The 27,415-nt window shown below is 40.4% G+C and overlaps 1 protein-coding gene across 22 annotated transcripts in view; it reads left to right on the top strand.

Annotated features, from left to right (window-relative positions):
- The window catches only part of CHL1 (cell adhesion molecule L1 like), a 355,943-nt gene that overhangs the window by 128,897 nt on the left and 199,631 nt on the right, over window positions 1–27,415 (top strand). For 4 of the 22 annotated variants that reach the window (XM_086366691.1, XM_086366684.1, XM_086366701.1 and 1 more), the window contains exon 1: window positions 1,829–2,128. The exons of 1 other annotated variant lie outside the window; for it this stretch is intronic. The gene's annotated coding sequence lies outside the window, so the exon portion shown is untranslated. Of the gene's footprint in view, window positions 1–778; window positions 1,028–1,293; window positions 1,409–1,800; window positions 2,129–27,415 lie in introns of those variants that run through there. 17 more of the 22 variants (XM_086366690.1, XM_086366698.1, XM_086366682.1 and 14 more) reach the window with 8 other exon arrangements.

Below are 27,415 nucleotides of genomic sequence, written 5' to 3'. Positions count from 1 at the left end.
TGTGTGAAATTTTTGGAAAATATGATTATGGTGAGGGAAAAAATGAAACGGGTATAAAAATCACTTTATACTGCAAAGATTGTAACTTTCCCAGATTAATTTTGGAATCTTCAAATAAAAATTGCATTTTTGGGGGGAATTGCTAAGGCAACAGAAGTGGCCTTTTGTAGTGGAAATAAGCACCCAAGACTTTTTTCTATTTTATAATTGATTAATTCATTAGTGAATTAATACAGAATAAGTAGGAAAAAATGTTAGGGAACAATATGATAAAATTATTGATCATAAGTCAATAGGACGATTAAAAAATGATAATAGAAGAAGGTGCATACATTCAAATACCAATAATTTGCCAGTTTGCGGAAGTAGCATCATTTGTGAATTAAATAGCAAGCCTCATCACGCCTCTAAATGAGTAATGAGAGCAAAAAGGAAAACAAACAAACAAAAAAATTAAATAGGTCCATGGCACCACACCCCTCCAACATGCAGCTCTGGGAGAAAACCAGACTGGCGACCTGTGTCTGGAATACGTACGGAGTGGAGCTATCAGGAGGCAGACGGACTTTAAAATTTCTCTTTTGTAGATAAAAGGGGCAACGATCCTACCTCTTTTAACCATAGACGTAGAAAATGGCGAACAAAGTTTGGGCTTCGTCCCTTGCTTTTCACCGTGAAATAAAAGTCTTAAGCCTGTAACTCTCGCTGTCCCAAGGGATCGAGGAAAGGGAGGGGGAATAAGCGGCGTGGGTGTGGGGTGGGTGGGCAGAACCACCGCAGAGAGGAGCTGCGCGAGCCTCCCTCTGCGGGGAGGGTGTGGATCCGAGAGCAAGCCAGAACAGGTCCGCGTCCTCGCGGCCACTGCCGGCGGTGGGAGGGGCGCGGCGGCCTCTCCGCGGGCAGACCCGCGTGCAGATCGGCTGGGAGCTGCCGGCGAGAAACTCCCGTGCATCCGCCGGAGCTGCTGGACTTCCACGCCCTTCTCCCGCTCCAAGCCAGCTTGAAGGAGCGGTTTCCTCGAAGGAAGGTACAGAAAGGATCTGGTACTGGGGGCGACTCAGGTGTGCCGGGGGTAGGGGGTGGGGGCAGTGGTTAATGTGCTTATGTCTTGTTAGCCCCGGGGAGTTCCCCAACTCTGAGCGAGACCGAAGGAGGATAATGGGTTTGCTCCAGCGGGGAGGGAGTCAACCCATGGTGGGTCGGTGATGGTGCGTAGTCAGGGCTCCGTCATTGCACAAAGTAGGGTGGTCCGAGGTTCCCTCAGCCTTCGGCCAGTTAGAGACACCCCCTTTCCCAGCCCCGCCCCCTGGTGGCTGAGGCTGGATTCAGGAGGTTCTGGTCGGTCGGACGGAGTAAAGCGGCTCCTCGAATCCTCCAGCTCCCACTTTCTCCTCCTGGTCATGGGTAGGTAGGTTGACTCTGTCTTTTCTCCAGCCTCCCTTACCTGCATCTCTTGCTTCTCTCTGGAGGGGATTCCAGACCCTCCTGGAGATTCCAGCCTCACCCGGGTGGGGGCTGCTAAGTCCAGGTGGGTTTGAAGGTTAGTCCTGGCATGACTCCTTCCTGCCCCCTACCATCTCTTGGGTCGTAGGGCTCAGTTCTCTTTCGCCAACACAGCCGCCCCTCTGTCTTGCTCCCACTCTCAGGGGATGATTACACATGCCAGTGAGGTTTGATACGCGCCGTCAGCTTGAAAAGGGAGATTTTGGACACCTGGGTTGGTGGGGCGGGGGTGGGGGACGAGAAAACCGGGACGTTTAGGGGCTCCACCTCCCCAGACCACCGAGGGGATGAGGGGGCAGGTCGGGGGCGTGGTTGCCATGGCTCCCTGGTAGCGGAGCTGGGGGAGCTAGAGATGCCAGTCACGGATGGTCCCTTCTTCCTCTTTGTGCCTCTCTCCCTCCCTTCTTTTTTTGAGTGAGAGTGTGCGTGGGGGTTGGGGGGAGCAGGGAGAAAGTGATTAATCTGGAGAGCAAGGACTGGAGCCGGGAGGCTGGGGAACGCCAGCCAGCCCCTTCATTCCCACTCCTCTTGCTCACTGCGAGCCTCACTTTCTCATCCGGGAGCAGGACTGAGGAATTCCTGCCAAAAGCCAGGGGCTGAAGAAGCCGCCACCGCGAGGGCTCAGGTACCCACACCCCGAGTCGCATCCTGGGGCGAGCGCGGGGTTGGGTGGTCAGGCTGTCAGCCGAAGGGCGGGCGGCGAAGGGGTAGGAGGTGAGCTCCTGAAGGCAGGTGTGTAGTGACACAGCAGGGCGACAAGGCGCGGAGGAAGACTCAGGTTCAGCCAAACGCGAGTGGCGCCGGAGTTAGCTCCGCCGGGGTGGGTGGGGGGCTCCCAAAGAGCCCCCAGAGCTGGCAAGTGGTGCCAGGGCATGCGCGTGCGCGATGGCGCGCTCACGGAACGCCCGAGGTGGGGGGGCACGTATGCGCGTGCGCGCGGAGGTGGGCAACTGGTGAGCCACCTGGGCTCGTGCAAGGCAGAGTCTCTCGCCGCGCTTACGTGGGTTCATAGGTCTGAGATGTGTGGTTTTGGACGAGTCGTTTACCCCATGCCTCAGTTTCCCCTTTTAAATAATAGGGATAGTATCAATACCTTCCTTTTCTGGTTTTTGAGCAAGTGGAGTAAGATAATTCCAGTAAACAGTTTAGCTCAGCGTCTGCTGTGTAATCAACACTAAAGTTATGGTTGCTGACCCCGTTTCTGTTACTATAAATTAATCCTCAATTTAAGTAGATAGGGCGTCTTCTCTTTTCTCTGCGTTTTTACTGAAGGCAAAATACTGATTTCTAATTTTGGAGACCGTCGATTGACATTAGTATTACTGTCCAGTTCATCTTCTACAAAGCTTTGATTTCCAGAAGATTGGAAGACATAAATTAACCAACCGGGTCGGAGAAAGAAGCTTAGAAAGCTATTTAGGGAAACTTTTAGTAATAAGAGAACAAAAGATTGTTGACTTTACTGCTTTTTGTGTAAAAATGTTTCCTCTCTCATCTGCTAATGTTGCAGTTGGCTTTGTCTTAATTTCATTATTTTTAGGATGGATCACCCTGTGACTTTCAAAATTTAACTTGGTTAATGGAGATTTCTATTTTATGGCCTTAAAAGTACTGCTGTGGATGTCCCTCCAGTAATGGCAGAGCACATAGTGTATAACCATTTCTCACAAACTCTTGAATATTGTCAGTGAATAAATGGAAACAAATAGTTATTTCTGGGCAAGTAAGAATACTGGCTAGGACAGTTCATTAAAATCTCTTTCCAGGCATGTTTCTACTCTTCACTGCAGAAGTTTGGGACTGTGATGATTAATGTATGTTTTCCAGATTGTTCTCTGTTGCACCTTATGGGTCCTTTCCTTTAAAGAAAAGGCTATGGATGTTTATTACTGCTCTTGGTTGTACAGGTGCTCCAACATATCCAGTAATGAGCAAGTTATATATCCCCTTTACCTAATTACAGGTCTGCTAGAATTTGATATTGCGCATAATATATTTATTACCTTAAAGTGAATTCATGTCATTAAATGAACTAGTATTAAATTCATTTAAAAATTACTTGCTTTTTAGAATATTGACATATTTTGATGGCTCTGAAGCAAGTGAAACCAGACAGATGTCACCATCATAAAGCTCCTTATGACATTTACAAAATAGACCTCACCTAGGAAAATATTTGCTGGATTGGAGCTTGGTTTTTATAATTAGCTTCTGAAATCTTTGAAGACTGAAGGTTGTTTGACCCAAATTTGCTTTTCAAAATATTTTAGACAGACTCATTTTTTATGGGGAAATCTAAGTAAAAGTAATGATTTAAGGCAGATTTGAGATTCTACCAATTTTTATCTCATAAAAGAAAATTAAGTAATAGAGGGTGGCTAATGGCATCAGATTTGAAGAAATGAATGTCAGGAAGCCCTGTATCAGTTCATATAGTAGAGTATTGCTTCAAGTTTGACTTTTGCAAGACAACCAATGCCCCCTTCTTCACAGTGAATATGTCATCTTTAAAGGGTACCTTGAGGAATTACTGTGACAGCTTGCCTGAAATTCATGTGATCATTTACATATTCTTTCCCAGGAGCATTGGCATTAAATGTTCCATTTATTGGAAATTATTTTGCCCTTTGATTTATGACAGCCAGCAGTGCCATAGAGTCTAATACGTTTTAGAAACAAAATTTAGCTTTTTACTATTTATATTTTCCCTAAAAAAAAATCTAAAATCTAAAAAGTCAATCTTAGATTTTGCACATGGAAAGCTGAAGTTAGGCTGAAGACAAAGGGTAACAGTAAAAAACCATGACAAATCCAGATTTGGGGAGCTAATTGACATGCTAAGGTATAATCTAGAGAAACAATGTATCTCTATACCAAGGCTATTTTCAGTGATGTACTGTATTATTTGATTCAATCAGTGTTCCTTGTTATTTTTTCAAAACGAGACCAAGAATACTATATTTTCAATTATGAACATTTTGATTACAGCTTCATTCTAACTAACTAATTCAGTCTGAAGAGAATGCAATTATTATGGTGATTTACATACAATATGCTAAGTTAACACAGCTAATGAGTGAAAGCATAATATTCTTTCTATTCATTCCTGGAAAAATATTGTGCTAAGCATTCTTTCAAAGAAAAGATTACATTATTCTCCAGCATTTATGTCTACCTACAGGTAAATTTTGGCACTGAGCCATTTTCTCTGCTTTTAAAATGAAATCTCTCACATTTTGGCGATCCTGTGCCTCTCCCACTTTTGGGGAGGAGATGGGGTAGGGAATGGAAACAATTCTCAGTTTAATTAGCTGTGGTGATTTCTCTTTTCTCTGCATCTTTATTGGGGGAAAGATTCTGTATTTTCTAATTTTGGAGGCTGGTTAACACCTTAAACATTACTAATTACTGCAGTTTATTTTATGTGCATTGCAATAGTGTAGTTGGTTAATTATAGCTTTCTCATTAGCACCATGTAGAGAGTAATGAATTAACACATCCCTTTGATCAAAAGAACATCTAAGTTTATCTTCTGAGAATAAAAGTGTTATTGTGTTACTGAAAGTCACTATAATTTTCCCAAGAAACAAATTGGTTGGAATTCTCTAGCACTGGGATAAGAAGCTTGATGAATGAGGGAGTAGAGCAGCGGTTGCTTGGCAACCTAACATTATTCTGCAATTTCTCCTGGTATATTTATCCAGTAAACTAGAAAATTCTGTTTTGTTAACGAATGTTTTTAGTCAGTGCACAAATAGACCATAACTAATTGAGATTATATGTATTGTGGATAAAAAAATGGTCTTGCTTACATTCCCATTGTGTTTAGATAATACAAGTACAAAGAGAAAGAATATTCTGTTTTCAGTTATTAAAATTTTTCTAAAAATTTTTACTTAATTTTCACATGAGTTTATTACTACCAAAAATTGCAACTTGTTTACCTCTTTGGAAATCACATTAAGAGAGTGTGTGTGTGTGTGTGTGTGTGTGTACATGTGTGTTACAGTTGGGTTTGTGTACAATTTTTCAGTAAGAATCAGAAATAAATTTTGAACTGTGGTGAATTCTTCAAAAGTTGTGGTTTGCTGGTTGAGATGATAATTTGGTAAATTTAGAGAGGCATAAACATTCAATCCAAGTGATACCAGGAGGTGATAATAATAAATGTGCTGAATGGCTAATATATAAATGCAGTCTGTTCTTTGACCAGGTGTTTTTTTTGCCTGGTGGTCTTATTACATTCTCTCTTCGGATGTCTGAGTACATCTCATTTCCTCTATAGTTGTGAAGTAGAAGCTTAGTAAAGCCAGGCATTGCCCATTTTCCAATCCACCTCTCCCTCATTCCAGGGACGATAGTGTACTATTTTCCTGTTTAACCTGTGAAGTTTAGTCTGCATCACAATTCCCCTATCAGATGGCAGAATCTTTTTGAGGCCACATGCTTCATTTCACTTATCTTTTAAACACTACAGGTTCTGTCACAGTGGGAAGCAAACAGGGTGTGGTAGTTATTACATAAATATCATGACTGTAAGAGTCAGGCTGCCAGGGTTCCCAGTCCAGTTCTGTTAATTCCTCAATGCATGGTCCTGAGTAAGTCATTTTAACCTCCCTAAAACTGATTTCGTCTATGGAGATGTGGAGCACTATCCATACCCAAACCAGTCAGTCCTAAAGGAAATCAACTCTGAATATTCATTAAACTCCAATATTTTGGCCACATGATGTGAAGGGCCAACTCATTGGAAAGACCGTGATGCTGGGAAGGCAAAAAGAAAAGGGAGTGGCAGAGAATGAGATGGTAGATGGCATCACTGACTCAGTGGACATGAAACTGAACAAACTCAGGAGATAGTGGAGGACAGAGGAGCCTGGCATGCTGCAGTTCATGAGGTTGCACAGATTTGGACACGGCTTAGTGACTGAGTGTTATATGCAGCAATCTAGGTAGCCAACTTACTAGAATGCATTAAGCACTCAATAAATTCTGGCTTTTTATTATAATAATTTTTATTCCATGCTCAGTGTGTGAATGGATAAAAGATAGACACAAGTGTGTATATGTATATGAATAAGTGTGAACTTATTGGTGGCTCAGCTGATTGGGAAGATGCCCTGGAAGAGGGCATGGCAACCCACTCTAGTATTCTTGCCTGGAGAATCCCCATGGACAGAGGAGCCTGGCGGGCAAAGAAACAGACACAACTGCGCTATCAGCACAGCATGGCACAGCACATTATGTTACTATTAAAATCTTGGAACTTTGTTGATTACATCAATTAGATGTATATATGCAGATAGTGATCGTTTCACGTTTGAAGAATCCTGGGTAGTAGTTTTCAGGCTTGACTGAAATGAGAATCATCTAGAGAACTTTTTAAAAACTGCCAAGCCAGATAAATTCAGTAAGAATTCTTGGAAGTGGTGACCAGGCATGTGGATTTTTGAAAAACTCCGGTGAAATAGTAATGCTGGAGTTGAGAACCACCGCCTTAGATTTGGAGACGTCTTCTATAACATTGCGCTGGCCTGCGGCGTTGACTTACAGTTACCTTGGCATCATGAAATGTGGTTGGAAAAGAAGAAAAGCTCTGACTAACCTCTGAGGTTTTTCTTAGTAATCCCTTTGGTTTATACAGCACTTTATTCTCTGAAGAGCTTAAATGTGCTTTTCATTTACTATGTATTATTTCATTTTTCAGCCGAATGTCCCTGTGAAGATGGTAGGGAAAAAGTCATTATCCTGATTTTGCAGATGAATGGAGAGAGCCATGCAGAAACTATGTGATTTGATTAGATTCATACATTTAGAACAATCCTAGATATCAAGATTCTTGTCACTTTTGGGTTCCAGATAGTTCTGTTTTTGCTATGAAATTTCAAATGAGGGAGAGAAAGTTATTGTTTTTAGATTAATTAATTGTGTAGGAAAGAGCTGTATAGATGATAATTTCTATGTTTCTTGATATAATTTTGCATTATAACGAAAAGCAGATTTTTTTTTTTTAAGAGGCACCATAGTCTATTTAAGATCCAGCCCTATGTCCCTTGGACTGAACCCAGCCTACATATGTGTTTTCTTTGGCCTAAGACATATTTAGAAAATACTTAAGTCAATATTTTAAAACCAGGGATTTCACATAAAATTCATATTTCTGACTCATCTTGAGAAACGTGACGATCTTGCAGTACTGGACTTGAATGCTCTGGTGGCAGAGTGCCGTCCACAGGAACAGGGTAGCGTGTTCTCTTGGCAGTGTTAAAGGACCCAGAGTTTTTTTAATCTCCTCTGCGTAAAAGTTGGCACTCTCTTGCTTTCACTTGATTTTTTTTCCCCTTGTATGTAAGTGGTACTCATATGGGACAATTGAAGGGAATTTAAAGAAGAAACCAACCACATCTTTTGGGGCAGAGTTGAGGGAAGCCAACAAGGAAAGGCTGCTGAGGCAACCCTGGGCTATTACTGCCCTTAGTCTAGAGGGAAGACAGGAGAAAGAAGTTACTGAAAGATGGGAGCCATAGCTCTGGGGAAGGTTGCAGACAGAACCTGTGGTTTTATAGAAACAGCCATTGTCAAGTTGCAGGACACCGGTCTCCTCCTACCCCAAGATCTCTTGCTTCTTCCTCCCAGTGGCTGTACCCATCAGCAGTCAGAGGACGAAGGAGCCTGGTCCAAGTGATCTGCTGCAGTTGGTTACCTCTGCACAGAGCAGCCTGGAGGAAGGTGGAGAGTAAATATAAATCTGGAGAGCTACTGAGGAATATCCAGCACACCCTGAAGACTTCACAATTATAGAACTTGTATAAGGGGGAAGAAGAAAACCCAAACTGCCGAAAGCTGGACAAAAGGGAGAATCCTGAAATTTGCATTCGAGGCCATCATTTTCCCTTCCCCTTTGTTATTCCTTCCTCTGATCCTCTTTCATTGCCCCAGGTGGGCATGTTCATGGCCAGAAGTGGGTTTCAGTTGAAGCTTCAAACTTCAAAACAAACTTGCCCTTTCCCTTGAATTATCTCTGCCTTCCAAGAGAAAGCTGTAAAGCACAGTGAATAAGGCAAACAATGGATTCTAGCTTCTTTGGTAACAGGTTTGCATTTTTAGCAGAGGTTCCTCCCTAATAGAAGCTTTTGCTGTAAGTGGTGATTTTAACTCTAGGAATTATAGATGTGCCCAAGAAGTGGAGATACCCTCAGATAATACTCCGATAGCCTAAAGTCATTGTGACCTGGATATTTGGATCTCTGAAGGGCTCCCCCTCTGTGATGCAGTGTTATCAGGATAAAGAGGATGAGAAACTAAATCAGGGATATATTGGTAGCATCCTGATACGAGAAATTTGTATTTACCCTGGCTAAGGAACATAGTTTCCAAAGTAATAGAAAGTAAATTGGTGAGAAATTTTTGGAGATTTTTAATGATTTGTTGCTATTAGAGCTGACTGTGAATTTAGTTTGTTACTGTGTTGAAGACCACTAAACAAAGTGATGTGACAGGATATCAGCTTACTATGGGATGTCTTACATATTGATGTGTTCAAAGAAAAATACATCTCCTGTGCAAAGGTTCAAGGGGAAGACAAGTATTGACCTTTTCTGAGACCCTTGACATTCAAAACTTGGAAGGAAAGTTATGACCAACCTAGATAGCATATTCAAAAGCAGAGATCTTACTTTGCCAACAAAGGTCCGTCTAGTCAGGCTATGGTTTTTCCAGTGGTCACGTATAGATGTGAGATTTGGACTGTGAAGAAAGCTGAGCGCTGAAGAATTGATGCTTTTGAACTGTGGTATTGGAGAAGACTCTTGAGAGTCCCTTGGACTGCAAGGAGATCCAACCAGTCCATCCTAAAGGAGATCAGTCCTGGGTGTTCATTGGAAGGACTGATGCTGAGGCTGAAACTCCAGTACTTTGGCCACCTCATGTGAAGAGTTGACTCATTGGAAAAGACTCTGATGCTGGGAGGGACTGGGGGCAGGAGGAGAAGGGGATGACAGAAGATGAGATGGCTGGATGGCATCACCGATTCCATGCACATGAGTTTGGGTGAACTCTGGGAGTTGGTGATGGACAGGGAGGCCTGGCGTGCTGCGATTCATGGGATGCAGAGTCTGACACGACTGAGCGACTGAACTGAACTGAACTGAACTGACATTCAACACAGCATTTACATTCATTTAGAAGATTACTGCTGAATATTTCTGTTTAAAAAAATCATTGTTTGAGTACTTTAAGGTTTTTACAGAATTTTCCCATATCTAATTTGACTTTTTCAACAACAGGGCAGACAAAACGGAATAAGTTGTTAGCTTATTTTGTAGAGGAAAAATACTGAAATAAGGTTGAATAGTGGGCTGGGCAGTGGTGAAGCCAGAAAGAAAGTGCACATACCATCATATGTAACTCAGTTCATAATACACTCTACAGCTTTTAAATTTCCTTCTTTGAAAGAAAAGAGAAATATTGTATAACTTATTTGTTTTAAAAAAGCAAATTAAGAACATATAAGCTGAGGGAATGCAATGAGTCTAGGGGAAATACTGAAAAATTCACCAGTTTTCTGTCCAAGGTTGAATATCAGTTCAGTTCAGTCAGTTCAGTCGCTCAGTTGTGTCCGACTCTTTGCAACCCCACGAATTGCAGCACGCCAGGCCTCCCTGTCCATCACCTACTCCCCCTACTCCCGGAGTTCACTCAGACTCATGTCCATTGAGTCGGTGATGCCATCCAGCCATCTCATCCTCTGTCATCCCCTTCTCCTCCTGCCCCCAATCCCTCCCAGCATCAGAGTCTTTTCCAATGAGTCAACTCTTCGCATGAGGTGGCCAAAGTACTGGAGTTTCAGCCTCAGCATCAGTCCTTCCAATGAACACCCAGGACTGATCTCCTTTAGAATGGTCTGGTTGGATCTCCTTGCAGCCCAAGGGACTCTCAAGAGTCTTCTCCAACACCACAGTTCAAGAGCATCAATTCTTTGGCTCTCAGCTTTCTTCACAGTCCAACTCTCACATCCATACATGAGAACTGGACATGAAACAACAGACTGGTTCCAAATAGGAAAAGGAGTACATCAAGGCTGTATATTGTCACCCTGCTTATTTAACTTCTATGCAGAGTACATCATGAGAAATGCTGGGCTGGAAGAAGCACAAGCTGGAATCAAGATTGCCAGGAGAAATATCAATAACCTCAGATATGCAGATGATACCATCCCTTATGCCAGAAAGTGAAGAGGAACTAAAAAGCCTCTTGAGGAGACTGAAAAAGTTGGCTTAATGCTCAACATTCAGAAAACTAAGATCATGGCATCTGGTCCCATCACTTCATGGGAAATAGATGGGGAAGTGTCAGACATTTTTTGGGGCTCCAAAATCACTGCAGATGGTGATTGCAGCCATGAAATTAAAAGACGCTTACTCCTTGGAAAGAAAGTTATGACCAACCTAGATAGCATATTCAAAAGCAGAGACATTACTTTGCCGACAAAGGTTCGTCTAGTCAAGGCTATGGTTTTTCCAGTGGTCATGTATGGATGTGAGAGTTGGACTGTGAAGGTTGAATATAACCCTGTGCAAATATAAGGAGATTCGACTTTTTTTATAGGTTCCTTAATTCCATTATACATTGACTGATTAAATGATTGATTTATTGAATGTGCTATGAGACGGTGACAGTGACTAATCATTAAAGGCTTTTATTGAGTAACTGCTTTGTGCTAGAGACAGAATTGAGGCTATGCCAGGCAAACAGTTAAATTACCTGTCCATTACTAAATGTTAATGATGTATTTTATAATCTCTGCATCAGTGTTTTGAGGAAAGTACTGTTATGCTAATATTCGTTTAATGCGGAGTGTCACAGACAATAGGTGTCCTTGTCCAAGGTCACACAGTATGACTTGGAAGTGGCCAAGCCAGTAGTATTCCAGCTCAAAAGTATCTAATCTCCAGCCTCAAGCTCTTTTACTCTTGACACTGTGCTGCCTTTGAGTCCAGCAGACCCCTAAACACCCCATCTTAGTCAAGACTACTGTAACAAAGTATCACAGAACGGGAGGTTTATAAACAATAGAAATTTGTTTGTCACAGTTCTGGGGACTGGAAGCCTGACATCAGGATTCCAGCATAGTCTGGTTCTTATGAAAGCCTTCTGATTTGCAGACTGCTGACTTCTCTTTATACTTTCCTGGTGAGAATGACAAAAAGAGTTCAAGAGTTCTCCAGTATTGTTTTATAAGGCTACTGATCACATTCATGAAGGCACCACTCTCATGATCCAATTCCCTTGCAAATGCTACACCTCCAAATAGCTTTTCATTGAGATTAGGGTTTCAACATATGAATTTGGAAGAGACACACATTCAGTTCATTACATACCCATTCTTCACTCTTGGACTTCATTCCCCACCTGGGCAATGTCCATAGTACCGGCACCCCGGGATTAGCAGGATTCTCTAACTATGGTCTTTGTCAAGGACCATCCAGATTTGCCTCTTCTATGTATTATTTTGTCATATGGAAAGTAGATATTTAAGGGCTCCTCCTTAAGTATTAAATGATATTGAATGCTAATCCTCGGAGTGGTGGCATTTAAAAAGAGGATTTAAAATTCTTGTTGCAAAGATTTGCTGTGAGACACTCCCATGTGGGTGAGACACTCCCGTGTGGGAGGTACATTGGCAAAGAAAGACATTTGTGTTTTCTGCAAAATCATGTCATAAAAGTGTCTGATGTCTGAGTCCTCCTGAACTCTGTCCTGGGCACCAATATATGTAAAAATCAACCTTCACCCTCACCAAACCTTTTGGTTGCCTTCATTACCATCTTTTATTTCTTGGTGGAAATGTTTCTGATACTCTGTAATCTCAATATGCATAGATTTCCCTCATATCCGGGTATTATATGTAACCAATTGCATTACACGGTTGGCATTTCCACAAAGGTGTATCTGCCACTCCAGATTAAGATAGACATAGTTGGCAACGGCAGATGCCATATCCCAGGCTGGCTGTTTTTGAAAATGACACCCATCATAATGGTGGCACTGTCTTTATTAGCAGCTGTCAATTAAGATAAGGCTTTGGAGGGAAAAATCAACCCTCTTGTAGGCATGGTCAATATATGTGGGGATTTTGAGAGGTATTTGATTTTGGGGGTATGTAGTATTTAGAAAAATGTTAATTTTTTAATATGCAAAATATAAATAGCATTCTCGAACACTGACTCCAGAAGACTTTTTTATGTAATAGATAGTGGCAGAAATGTGTTTGCTTTCTGCTTAGTCTAGACAGTAGATCCCATTTCCTTGGACTATATGGAGTGAATTTGCTATAAGGCTTTTGTTTGATCCATGCCTGCTTCTTTAGAGTATAGCACTTGGCTCCTTAACAAATGCGTTTATTTTTGTATTATAAATTCAGAGAATTTGTAAACTTGTTGTCTACATTGCATCTAATGACACAGTGGGGAAATGATTTATTCAGTTAAAATACTTAAGGCATTGTACAATGGCAAAGAATTGAAAACATCGTCCTTGGTGACAAGTAAAGAAAGAAAACCCATAATAATTTTACCATCTACAGACTACACCAGAAGGGTTAATAGACTGTTTGGGTCGTTCATTATTGTTCACTAATTTAAGACATATAGTATATTCTGGAAAGGAGATCTGAGTGAATGGTTAAAAATAGAAAGCCAGAATAAAGGTGTTTAAATTTGACCTTGAACCTCTTTCACATTGTGATCTCCAGCAACTCTCAGTGGAGCTAAATTTCAAAGGGTCTCAAGAGACCTTTTTCCATGCATACAAGTTTCTGCATGTAATTGATTTGGGCTGAATAGATTCTGAACACAATTGATTTGCTTGAAATAGTGCTAAAGGACCAGGAATGAGCAATTCAGGTGTATCTCATGTGAATCAAGTTCAAATAAATTGGATTTGACCTTAATTACTATCCCCTCAAAAAAGGAATGACAGTCGTCAGAGTGAATACCATTCAATTGTATATAAAAATTGATATGAGTTGTTTGAATTGGAAATTGACCTCCATACACAAAACCTCCTTTTGAAAACTTGGTTTCTACCTTCTATTTTCCTGTCTCACCAGCTGTAAACTGAGGATAAAAACATTAACGCACCCTCCCAGTGGCAGTTAGAGGATTAATGAGCTAATATTTGTAAAGTGCTTTGAAGATAAAAGTGCCAGCTATTATTATTACTAATAAACCATTTTTCTCCAGTGTAACTTTGGACAGCAGCCATTAAAAACCCATTACTGTATTTAACAGTAAGACAGTCTCCTACAGCCTAGTATTTACTGCCCCAATTGAGCATGCGTTCCACTTCCTTTGCCCCTCCAAATTCTGAACTGATGAGGAGGGACAGGAAGGTGTGTGTCGTCATTTCCCAAGTTCATTTCAATAATGGGATTTAACAGACTGGATGCTTCTGGGGTAGACTCCTTTGATTTTCTCCTACAAAAATGAGAATGTGACCTTAATGGGAAGATAATTTGGCTGCACATTTGGTTCTGTGTCCTATGAAAGGAACGGAAGACCTATTCTTGATTTTTATTCAGCTGGATTTGCAATGCTTTTAGTATGTTTGAAGATTGCGTTCCAATTTGTTCTTGGTTATTTAAAACTAGTTCTATAAATGAAACAAGATTATGTGGATGGCTGTAAGTGTATACGTGCATGGGGTGGGCAGAAGGGTGTGCACTGTTCACAACTCAGTCTAAAACTGAGGTGGAAGGAAGACTGAAGTAATTATGCAGCTACTCCAAGTACATACATATTTAAAAGATAAAATTGGAGACCTTGAATTATACAGAGTAATTTATTATTCTGCAATTAATGTATGCTATTAAATCCTTTCAATCCCAGTTTATTTTGACCTGTGTAGATGTCCTAAAATACTGAATGATACATTCAGTATTTAATGATATTAAACACTCATTTTATCCATACTGTTTTACTACTGTAAATAAGACTGAAAATGGAGATCAATGACTATAATGACAGGTATTCATTTGGAGTTTACTCATAGCTACTTCCAGTATTTAAATCCTAGGCTAGTATCTAAGAACTGAAAAAAAAAAAAAAATCATAGCAACCTAAATCTTATCTCTGCAAAAATTCACCAACTGCAAACATTTTATTATGGAAATACCTGCCTCATTCAGTGACTGTTTACTTTTAATTTAGAACCATCTCAATAAGTTCAATTGTGTTATTTTAGTGGATGAGGAAGTGTAAATTGCAGGTTAGAACAGATGAAGGAAATGTTGCAGATTCATTCACAGACAAAAGAATTCACAGCTAACATCTCTTCAGCAGGGGAGAAGGATAGAAAGATTAGAAAACGACAACTCAGAGATCATGGGGATATGGCTGGTCCTGAGTCAGTAAGAAACCACGATACAGTTTAAGATAAAACAAAGAAACATTTTTATGTATCACCTATAGGAGTACAGATCGTTTATCTGAAAATCATCCAAAACCCTCTTAACTAGTGATACAGCTGCTTAAGAATGTTAAATACAAATACAAAACAGCGATGATAAAACCGCCAAACCTTTTACAAGATATCCTTCTAGAAGCAATGCACTGGTAACTATCCAAGGTACTGTTGTTTGCAGATGAGATTTCGTATCACCCTCTGCAAGGGAATCATGGTGCATTTTTGTATACTATTACTATCACTTAGGGAAACTGTGATTTTTAAGTATCATCACCATTCCATTGACTTCTGAAATTCAGTTCATGTTATTTTCATCATTTCTTTTTTGAATTGTGTACGGGGAATTCACCATATGTTTAAGAACTCAGTAGATATGTGTTTTGCATATGAGATTATTGGGGAAATATACAAGCTGCTTATTGTTTGGAAGAAAAATACCTGGAGGCTTATGTGTAGCTAAGAAGGGCAATGATGAAAGGTGATCCAGAAATGTGATCATGTATTAATAACAGTTTGTAAAATGTGAAGGGGCATTGTCCGATTTATCTACTGCTACATAGTAAACTAAGCCATAACTTAAACAAGTTAAAATTCCATTCTATGAAATCTCATTATTTTGTGAGTGATTTCTTCAGCTCTACCGCGTGACAACTGAGGTCACATGGTGATTTTCAGATGGTGGCTAAGCTGGACAGGTGGCCCCAAGATGGCTTCGCTTGCATGTCTCCTGATTTGGCCAGTTGCATTGAGCTCAGCTGGTCTCCTTTTCCTTTTCATGTAGTCACATGGCCTTTTCACCGGTCTCTCCAACAGGTTGTTGGACTTTACATGATGGCTCAGGGCTCCAAGAGCTCAACTTAGAAAACTATCAGTTTTGTTAAAGTCCAGCCCTGGAGCAACGCTTCCACTGTAATCCATTGGTCCAAGCTATCAAAGACCAACCCCTTTTCAAAGGGAGGACTCCTCTAACTACATTGCTGGAGGATTCTAGTAGACAGTTTAGGAAGAAATTTTGTAAAAAGCCATGCTCATAACAGAATTATCAATCCAACTGTGACACTGTTTACTCCATACATGATTGATTTGAAAGTGGAAGAAAATGAGGAACGAACAAGTAGAACCATTCTCTGTCCCAAGTGGACACTCCTTTCTCTTCCCCACTTCCTAAATATCTTGTCTTCCTAAATATCTAAATATCTTCCTAAATATCTTAAGCTCAGGAAGAAACCTGACTTTGAGAAGGGAGTGTGACATGAGGATGAACGTGGGCTCCATGAAAGTACCCACGGTTTTGTCTGGGGAGACAGGCTAGAGCTGAGAGAAAAGAGGTGTGAGTTGGCCAAGAATAGTTTTGGCCAAAGATTCTTTAGTGGGATCTGGTGCTTGTGTCCTCTGATGCGCTTATGTTTATCCTTACCCTTTTCCTTTTACCTTAGAAGTGGTTTGGGCTTGGGAGAACCAGGAGGCTCTTCATCAGAGTCATAAGGGCCAAGGTGAAACTGGAATGCCAGGAATCAAGGAGACTACTTAGATTGTGCAAACCTCCAGACTTGAGGAGGGAAAGAAAAGAGCTGCTCCATTTCCTTCTATTTGTCTATTACAGCCACAGATGGAAAAGGAAGCAGGCTTCTTGGCCTGAAATGATGATTATACATTTGGCTGCAAGCCTCCTTTACCTGTAAATTTCAGAAGCATGACTGTAATGGGAAGATGCTAATGGGTAGCGAGGACCATTATTCTTATGTCTTCTGTGCTCAGAACAAGAAGCAGGTGAAGAAGATACAGCAGGGGAGCTTTCTCGGGATATTTCTTTCTCTTCAGATGTTCACCAAGAGAAGCTAAAGAACAACTACCGCCATGCCTGATGCAGGTTCAATTTGTGTTCTCAATGCTTCTCTATTTTCTCAAAACGTTCCATCATATTCTCCCTTCTATAGCATGGCGTTTTTCTGTAAGTGCTTGGAAACCACGCATGCCATTTTTCTTGTACCTGTGAATCCCACCCTTCTGATAAAAGTGAGTCGATGTGTTTCTCCTGCAGTCTTGCTGAAAGGTATTGCACCATATTTTTCATATTTCAAAAAGTATTTCAACAGGCAATGTGCAGTGTACATAACCCTAAAATGCTGTGCTATGGTGAGTTTAATTCTGTCCTGGTAATGCTGTGTATTGTCTTTGAATGAAAGACACTGTATAGGTACATCATTTAATTTGATACTCATAACAGCTAGTTATTTACACAAGGTACGTACTCATCCTGTTCAGAAAGTGAAGGAAACTCTTAAACTCATATGTGTGAATGCAGAACTTGGACTCAGGTCATCTGATTTTGTCTTAAAGGTCTTTTAATGACAAATCATTTGTGACTGATTAAAGGTTTCCTTATTTAAGAAATACAAGTTTTCTGAACAGGTTTCGTTTTTCGATGATATAACCTGAAGCCTTATAAATGTTTAAATTCTGCTCTCTTGGATTTGAGGGAAAAAAATGAAACACATGGCAGAAAGTCGTGGTAGTTTAAGCTGAGGTTTCTATAATGAGTTTCTATTTTAAAAAACGATTGGAACTACTGAAACACAAGCCTCCTAGGTTTCCCTGTGGTTTCTTTTGATATAGCAAAATATATTTTTACTGTAGCTGAGAGCATCTTTTCTCTCATCTCCTTTTAGCAGTTTGCCATTCTCTGTCCTCTGTATTCTTTGTCTGCTTTAAACAACCATAAAACTCGCTTCAGCTTTCTTCTTGACACACTAAGATTTATTTCTCATGAGCCATTCCGGAAAATTCCTTGTTCAGTCTTCTAATCACTAGACCACTGCAACCTTTCTCTCACAGGATTTCTGCCTTTTATTGTCACCATTCTCCACTAAGACCTAAATGTCACAGTTAAAATCCCCTTTCTCGCTTGTCACTTTGACCACTATGTCACTTACTTCCTAAAAACTCCCCCTGGCTCCCCACTGCTTTGACCGCCAAGTAACTGTCACACTTGCTTTCCACAGCCAGCCGGACTCGGCCTTCATGATTCCCTCTACTTTCTTGTATCCTTAGAGACCCTCTCCTGTTACTGAACAGCTCGCTGCTCCTGTCTGTCTGCTCAATACATTTCCTGCTCTCCTTTCTTCTGAAAGTTACAGGTCACTCAATAATCTCCAGCTCTAAGACTGTACTCGCTGAAAGGTAACCATCGTCACAGTTTTTGTCCTATCTTTGTGCCATCTACCATAATTCACGTAAATTTTTAGCTAGCTCATTATAGAGACAATGACTTAAAATGGAAGTTTTATTTCATTGCTATCAATGAAACACCACCAGGGGAAATAATGAAAGGTGCATACAAACGTGAATACAGTGAAAACAGCCCAAGGTCACTACATTCTAGCAAGATCCTATTGCCTGCTGAAGTCCTCGGGCTTCAGTCCTGTTCCTTCTTTATGAAATAGATTGGTAAGGTTAAAGTGCCGGTAATGATGTATTAGGACCTACTTGAGCCTTTCAGGTTTCTGTAGTCAGAAGGATTAAAAGACAAAGGATGGTCACTTACATCATGCCCAAAGCCACCTTCTAAGATCCTCTCAGTACTGAGAGTACTATTCTAGGACATGCAGCCGAACTCCAAGAGGGTAAAAATATCCCTAAGAAAAATTCATCACAGTCCTATTCTCTCTTCCGTTTCTACATTTAGTGTTTATGTGAAAATTTAGGAAGTTCTTACTGTGTGGAAATTACAACATTGGATAGACAGATTCCAAGATGAGTTAGACACAAGTGGTGGCCTGAAGATGCTTACAGTTTCTACTGAATGCATGCCCATAAAATGTTATTAATATGAGTATATATGCATTTTCTAGTGTCTTGCATTCCTGAAATGATATGAACCTCCAATCCAGTTAAAGAGCTGGGACATGTACATAAATAAGTGCACTGCAAAATAAAGGATCATAAATGCCGATGTATGTATTGGAATGCAATGGACCTATTGCATTGTATTGGAATGTATTGACGATGTGTGGTCGAAACAGAGAAAGATTACTTCCAGCTTCAGTCAGTCAGTTCAGTCGCTCAGTCGTGTCCGACTCTTTGTGACCCCATGAATCGCAGCATGCCAGGCCTCCCTGTCCATCACCAACTCCCAGAGTTTACTCAAACTCATGTCCATCGAGTCGGTGATGCCATCCAGCCATCTCATCCTCTGTTGTCCCCTTCTCCTCCTGCCCCTAATCCCTCCCATCATCAGGGTCTTTTCCAATGAGTCAACTTTTCGCATGAGGTGGCCAAAGTATTGGAGTTTCAGCTTTAGCATCATTCCTTCCAAAGAAATCCCAGGGCTGATCTCTTTCAGAATGGACTGGTTGGATCTCCTTGCACTACTAAAAGATGTCAGAGAAGAGGCAGATCTTGAAAGGTGAAGAAGAAGTTCCATTGCAATTCTAATTTCTCTGAAATAAAAAAATGTTCAAACCCCATTTAATGAGCATTTGATTTTTAGCAGTGTTTATCAGTGTAACATCAACACATACCTCAGCATAGTGTAATCTAGTGCTGTTTGAGAAAACCTGATGTGATAAAGTACGATTTGCATGCTTTTCTCAAGTTCTGGAAGGCCTTCCCACCCTAATTTGGAGTAGGGTTAGAGCATAGTTGGAAGCATAGTTGGAAGATGGTGACTTCACAGCATCTGTGTTTAGGGAGCCAGCCAGATGCCTTCTTGATTGGCAGAGAGGTCAAGGGTATGGGCATTCTGAGCTATTATAGGGCTATTTGGTGCCAGTGACCTTGTGATGTGGCCAGAGAACCAATAGAAAGACAGCACTGTCATTTTTTTTTCCATTTGGGTTAATATCTTCTCTGTGTTTCAGAGTACTGCTATTTCTAGGACCTCATTCTTAGTTAGGCAAGCTCCGATACTGCAGATATGGCCATTCTGTGGTCAGTTTTCTATACATAATATGCATGTGAAATGAAAAAGAGAGGAAAGGAAATTAATGATAATGAATTCCAGTATTAGGATCTGACTAGGAACTCTAACGATTCTCTAAATTCTTGTTTATATTTTTGTGTAAACTTACAACTTTAAGGAATTTTACTTTAAGGAAAAATACAAAAGTAAACACCCACAGTATTGGTTCGTAATGATATTCTTCCTTCTGACAGCTCTTTGAATGATACACCCTGTATTAATTGCTATGAGTTTTTCATCCATACCTAGAAATACACAAAACTTCAGAGTTCTATTTGAAGAAGTGCTTCCATTAGTAGAGCTTATAAAGTAATAGTTACAGTGATGTGAAAGATTCTAACTCTTCTGAAGGAACTTCTTATAAAGATTAATTACACGCATCTAATCAGTAACAGTGGCAAGGCATAATTTAAAGACTAAAAGTTGAAAATTTAAACACATTTAAGTACATGCACACACACAAACATATGTGTATATAATTGATTCTTTGTATATCTACAAAACCTCACTTATGTTGCATTCACTCTCTTAGGCTGTGCTTTCTCATAAAGCATTCATCAGCAAAGTGAAAACCTCTTAAAGTTGTCAGTGGATTCGCCTTTGCCACTGCATGTTTATTGAGGGCAAAAAGTGACATCTATTTCTTGGCCACATACTAGGTGATTAATTATAAAACTGTTCTGTGCATTGAAGCATCTCTCAAAAGCTTTACAACTGGACTTTGACAAAGGTGTCATTGACATCTATTGAATGATTCAATGGTGAAATTGACTTCTGAGTTTGCCATTTTATGATTTCTGAATTTGTTTGACTTTCAATGTTTCCATTCATTTTTCATTTATTGACTCCATGAATCAGTCATTTTAATCAAATTTGTCAGCTTCCAGCCTAAACCTTTGAAAATGGGTATAATGCATGTTCTGAGTGGGAATATATGTAGTTGACATATTTTAAACCTAAGAATGTAGGATCTGAGACCTAGTTGCCAGAATATGTGAACAAAATATGAGGTTTAAAAAGCACTGCTGTATTTTAGAGGAACACTACTGATCAAATGATATTTAAAAACTGTGTCGAATGGTACAGCTTTAGACTGAAGTACTGTGAGAGAAATCACATTACTGGTATTTTACGTTTGACCCAATGAGGGTGAAATACATTTTTGCAAGTGTATGGCACAATAATTCAAAATACTGCAGTTTTATTTTTCTTTTTGATGTCCCATAATTTCAGTTTGACTTTCCTATATGGCAGTTGGAAAAGTCTCCTTGCTTTTTGTATTATTTTCAGTGTTGTTAGGAGAAGAGTTTATTCTTGTTCATAAAGTTCATAAGAGTTGTTTATGAAATAATATACTGGAGAATGCTCTTATGAATAAAATAATGACCTCTGAACCCTAGAATAGTCAGTATATGCTGCTGTTTAGTTGCTAAGTAGTGTCTGACTCTTTCTGACCCCAAGGACTATACCCTGCCAGCTCCTCTGTCCATGGGATTTCCCAGGCAAGAACACTGGAGTGTGTTGCCATTTCCTTCTCCAGGGATTGAACCCGTGTCTCCTGCATTGCAGGTGGGTTCTTTACCACTGAGCCACCTAGGAGCTCCAGGTAGTGTATACCAGACTTGTTTATAAAAAACAAAAACAAAACAGAAAACTTTGTGCTTATAGATGCCGTTAGTAAGATGTGACTTTGCCAGAAGAATCTTAACGTTGTATTTATCTTAACAAAACTAATTGTCTATGAGTATTGACAATATATTTGGGAGACTATTTCCTCCACAGACATGTGCCATTGACCACTCAAGAAACATTGCTGGACGTGACTTTGAAACGGACCAAGTGGACTATACATTTTTGGAAAGTTCTTCTAAATATTCATACCCAGATAACTAGCATTTGCCCATTTTCTAGCATTTTCCCAAGTTGGCAGTGGTTTCTGGATGCCACACCCAGACTTCCTTTCTTCAGCAGTGTTGATTAATGGAAATGCCTTGATAGAGGCTCCAAAGCTAACACCGAATTCAGCAGTGCAGAAAGACTCCAAATCATATTCTTCTTCTGTGTCAATATTTTCACTAGGGCAGTGTAAGATATTAAATCACCTGAAATTAGTTATGTGCCATTTCAGCAACACTTTGAGCTCAATCTGCTACAAGCTGCTTGTGCTGATTAGCAGTTTAAAAGTCTGCAGAGGAAGGGAATTTTTAGTAGCTTGATTTTTTTTTCCTTTCATTCCTATGTGTATCGAGGGAGGAATTACCTTCTGTACAACTCCTGAATAATATGATCTGACCAGATTGATGTTGGAAAGTAATAGTATCAGAAAACTTTACCTGTGGGGGTATAGCTATGCTACCAGGTAGAAAACAGAAGAAATGATGTCTTCAAGCAAAGTGTGTGTGTGTGTGTGTGTGTGTGTAATTTTGATTTCAAGGAGTCATTCATTCATTCATTCATCAAATATTCATCGAGCTGTTTATAAATCGCAGGCACTGCGCTAAGCATTAAGATGAAGACAGATTCCCTGCCTCCCAGAATTTGCCATTACTGAAAATGTCAGCCAGTAAATAAGTAAACAATGAAATCATTACAGGGAAGAAACAAGGACTGTGATAGAGAAAAAACGAGAGGAGGAACCTACTTTAGAAAGGGCTCTCTGAGAAGGTGACTTTCAAACCGAGCCTGAAAGGGAAGAAGGCAAATAGAAGAGCCAGAAGAGCAGAGTTCCAGGCAGAGGGGCAGGGAGCGGAAAGGCAGGGTAGAAGTCATGAATTTGGCGTCATCTGGAACTGACAGAAGGCTGGGATCAGGAGTGCAGTGAGCATGGGAGAACTTGGCACAGGTGAGGTTAGGGCAGACCATATAAGGCCTTGTAGGTTGTGTGTGAGCATATGGATTTTAAATGCAATATAGGAACTTCAAAGGAGTCCAGCCAGTTAAGCAAATTAAAATTTTTATTAATTAAAAAAAGTTTATATCATTTTTAAAGGTTAATTTCCATTCCTAGCTATTATGAAATATTAGTTATGTTTCCTGTGTTGTACAAACATTTTTGAGCCTGTTTTATACCGAAGAGCTTGTACCACCCACTCCCCTGTGCCATTCCGCCCCGCCTCCACAAAAACACACACACTGGTAACCACTAGTTTATTCTCTGGATCTGTGAGTCTGCTTCTTTTGTGTTAAATTCGCTAGTTGGTTGTATTTTTTAGATTCCACATGTGAGTGATATCATACAGGATTTGTCTTTTCACGTCTGACTTAACTTCATTTAGCATAATATCCACCAAGACTATCCATGTTGCTGCACATGCAAAACTTTTTTTTTATGGATGAGGAGTATTACGTTGCGTATATATACCACATCTTCTTTATCTACTCATCTGTTGATGAACACTTAGGTTGCTTCCATATCTTGGCGGTTGTAGATAATGCTGCTATGAATATTGGGGTGCATGTATGTTTTGAATTAGTGTTTGTTTTTTTTTTTCAGATATGTACCCAGGAATGGAATTGTAGGGTCAAATGGACTTTCTGTCTGTAGTGTTTTGAGAAACTGTCATACTATTTTCCACAATGGCTGCACCAATTTACACTCCCACCAGCAAGATACGAGGGTTCTATTTTGTCCTCCACCCTTAACCAGCATGTGTTTTTTGTGTCCTTTTTTAATGACAGCCATTCTGATAGGTGTGTGGTGATGCCTCATTGTGGTTTTGATTTGCATTTCCTTGATGATTAGTGATGTTGAAAATCTTTTCATGTACCTATGGGCATCTGCATTTCCTCCTTGGGGAAAAAAATGTCTATTCAGTTTTTCAGGCAGATTAAACAACTTGATCTGATTTATGTTTGTAAAAAGAAATTGCTATTTTGTGAAGAGCAGAAATTGGTCCTCTAAAATGTGAGTTATCTACACATTTGTATATTACACAACCTGTATTAGTTTTCTATTGTTGCTCTAAAGAGTTACTACCAGTTTTGTTGTTGTTGTTCAGTCACCAAGTCATGTCCAACTGTTTGCAACCCCATGGACTGCAGCATGCCAGGCTTCCCTCTCCATCACCAACTCCCAGAGTTTGCTCAAACTCATGTCCTTCGAGTCAATGATGCCATATAACCATCTCATCCTCTGTCATCCCCTTCTTCTCCTGCCTTCAATCTTTCCCAGCATCAAGGTCTTTTCCCGTGAGTCAGCTCTTTGCATCAGGTGGCCAAAGTACTGAAGTTCCAGCTTCAGCATCAGTCCTTCCAATGAATATTCAGGACTGATTTCCTTTAGGATTGACTGGTTTGGTCTCCTTGCAGTCCAAGGGACTCTCAAGAGTCTTTTCCAGCACCACAGTTGGAAAGGATCAGTTTTTCAGTGCTCTGCCTTCTTTATGGTCCAAGTCTCACATTCGTACATGACTACTGGAAAAGACCATAGCCTTGACTATATGAACCTTTGTTGACAAAGTGATGTCTTTGCTTTTTAATACACTGTCTAGGTTTGTCATAGCTTTCCTGCCAAGAAGTGATCGTCTTCTAATTTCTGGCTGCAGTCACCATCCACAATGATTTTAGAACCGAAAAAGAGGAAATCTGGCACCGCTTCCACCTTTTCCCCCCTGTTTGCCATGAAGTGATGTGACTGGATACCATGATCTTAGTTTGTTTTTTAATACTGAGTTTTAAGCCAGCTTTTTCACTCTCCTGTTTTGCCCTCATCAAGAGGCTCTTTAGTTCCTCTTTGCTTTCTGCCATTAGAGCCACCACTTAAGTGGCTTTAAATTTCTTTTCTCACCGTTCTGGAGGCCTGTTGTTCTTTAGACTACAGGTCCTAAAATCAAAATGTCAGTAATGCTGTGTCCCTCTAGAGCCCCTACAGGAGAATCTGTTTCTTACATTTTTTGTGTTAAGGTTTCTGTGAAGATGGTTTCGATGTTACTAAATGAATTACTCTTTTAAAAACTGTTAGAACAGTGACTGGCATGAAGCATTTGCCAAAAATGTATTTGCTGCAATTGTGAACATTATTAGATTTAGTAAAGAATCAAAACCCATGTTGCTGCTGCTGCTGCTAAGTCATGTCAGTTGTGTCCGACTCTGTGCGACCCCATAGACAGCAGCCCACCAGGCTCCCCCGTCCCTGGGATTCTCCAGGCAAGAGTACTGGAGTGGGTCGCCAATGCCTTCTCCAAACCCATGTTGGCTACATGCAAAGTTCGGTGGAGAGAAAAGTGCAAGAAATCTGTTGAAAAAACTGAAAAGGACTGCGTTAGGTACTAATTGGGGGGTTAAGTTTTTAAACCTTTTATTCATTCTGAATTTAATTTGGGCTCTGAGTGTGTACTAAGTTCTGTGTTAAGTTCAGGAATAATAATGAGCAACTGGATGGGTACTGACAGTCAGAGAGACTGCAGTCTAGCTCAGGAGATACACAATTAATAGATCAATAATAAGTGCTGTGATGGAAGCTGCACAGGGTATCAGACTGTCTCTTATTTGATCTTTAAGTTAAACCAAATTTAATATCTTTGAAGCCTGATAATGAATATAAATTAGAGAACCATCCAGTAAAGTGGAGCCTGAATTGATTCTCAAAGGATTTTTTTTTCTTTTAAGGCAGCACGTAAACCAAAAGTGAAAGCTGGCTCAAACACAAAATGATGGCATTTCATTTGCACCTGCACACATGCTCATACTCACACTCACGAACACATACACACAACACCACAGTCTAAGAACTAAACAATGATTATACTCGTCTAATATCTAAAATCTGGAGAAGGCAATGGCACCCCACTCCAGTACTCTTGCCTGGAGAATCCCATGGACAGAGGAGCCTGGTAGGCTGCAGTCCATGGGGTCGCTAGGAGTCGGACACGACTGAGTGACCTCACTTTGACTTTGCACTTTCATGCATTGGAGAAGGAAATGGCAACCCACTCCAGTGTTCTTGCCTGGAGAATCCCAGGGACGGGGGAGCCTGGTGGGCCGCCGTCTATGGGGTCGCACAGAGTCGGACACGACTGAAGCGACTTAGCAGCAGCAGCAGCAATATCTAAAATAGAGAGCAATACTTAAGAATGTATAATGAGGGAGTCAGTGCTTTTCTGTCTTCTTTTAAAAATGGAGATATTTCTGTGACTTCTCAGAGAAAATTTTTACCCTGTGGTGCTTATGATTTATGTCTTTCCCTTCATTTTCCACAGTTCTTCTTCCTTTCCCCAGGATTTAACAGAAAATTCAGTAAAGAAAAATAACTTTCTGAGTAGACTTCACATGGGAGAGTTTTGAAAACAGCGTAAGAAGCATGTCTTAGTCCTTGTCAAAATATTGTCTTGCTGAAAATTAAAAAATTTTTATGAAAACTGGAATGCATATCAGGTTAATTCATGTCTATTATTTCAGGTAAATACTTTCACTAGGAGTCTTCAGAGGTAAAATTAATATTTATATCATACAAGCAAGTAGCAGGTGCAGATATTCCCAGGATCTATAGGGAATATGAATGTTAGCCATCTCCTCTCTACTCCATGTTCATCTTACTTTTTATTCAATAGCCACTTGTGAATGCCCATCTATTAAAACCAACCAGGGAGCTGTCTTGTAAATCCTTTTTAATATTTTCTGCCTGTTTTTAGAAACACTATGTTTTTAGAAAAGCCATATGAGAAGTAACACGAGACAGGAAGTGATATATTAGCCCTAAGAAGCTAGATCTGAGGTTGGGATCTAGAGTAGTGCAGGTATGTGTGCTCCGTTAGTGATGCTGCTGAGCTGTCCGTACTAATTCCTTGGACCAGATAGGAGAGCACTGTGCTTCTGAGCTAAATGAGAATAAAAAGAGCAAACCAAACCTCTGTCTTTTCTCTTACTATTTTTGATTCTCATTGTATGAAAATAAGAGTCCAAAGACTCATATCATCTTGAAAGACAATAGGTGATGCGTGTCATGGTGCTACATGTGTGGGTCCTTGCTGCAGTTTCATGACGCCATGTCACTGCAGAAATGTCATCTGACTTCATTGCCTCGGAGGCTTCCAGCATTTCAGGCAAATGGCTCTCCTTAGCTCACCTACATTCTTTTCTCCTCCTGGATTTCCCTCTTTTTGTCTCTCCCCACTTTTCCCCATCTTTCTACTCCTTAAAATACGCGGTACTCGTTGCTCCAGCCTCCTGCTGACAATTTTTGTTGTGATATTTGGACTCTCCTCTGTTTGCTTCCAGCAGTGGAGGCAAAGGGGAGAAAACCAGCCGATACTTGTGAGTTTTCAGGTGGGGCTTTCCGGGATGTCCACATGGGCTCCAGGAAAATGGTTGACAGCATTTCTTTTTTTCTTGCTTTTGCTTATTGCAATTAAGTGCCCTTGTGTATTTATCGATGTGCAGATGAATAGACAGACTGATCCATCCATACATCTGTTTATTTTGGCATGCAGTTAGGGGTAGAGGTGGATAATGCCTAACTGAGTTTCATCTATGATTAGATTGTTGTCAGGA

Source organism: Bos grunniens, chromosome 22, assembly GCF_055505025.1.
Source record: "Bos grunniens cultivar Pamir isolate PY7600 chromosome 22, Bosgru_T2T1.0, whole genome shotgun sequence".
NCBI classification, from domain to species: Eukaryota; Metazoa; Chordata; class Mammalia; order Artiodactyla; family Bovidae; genus Bos; species Bos grunniens.
Note: the sequence above shows the minus strand (reverse complement) of the source record. Positions and strands in the feature narration are given on the sequence as shown.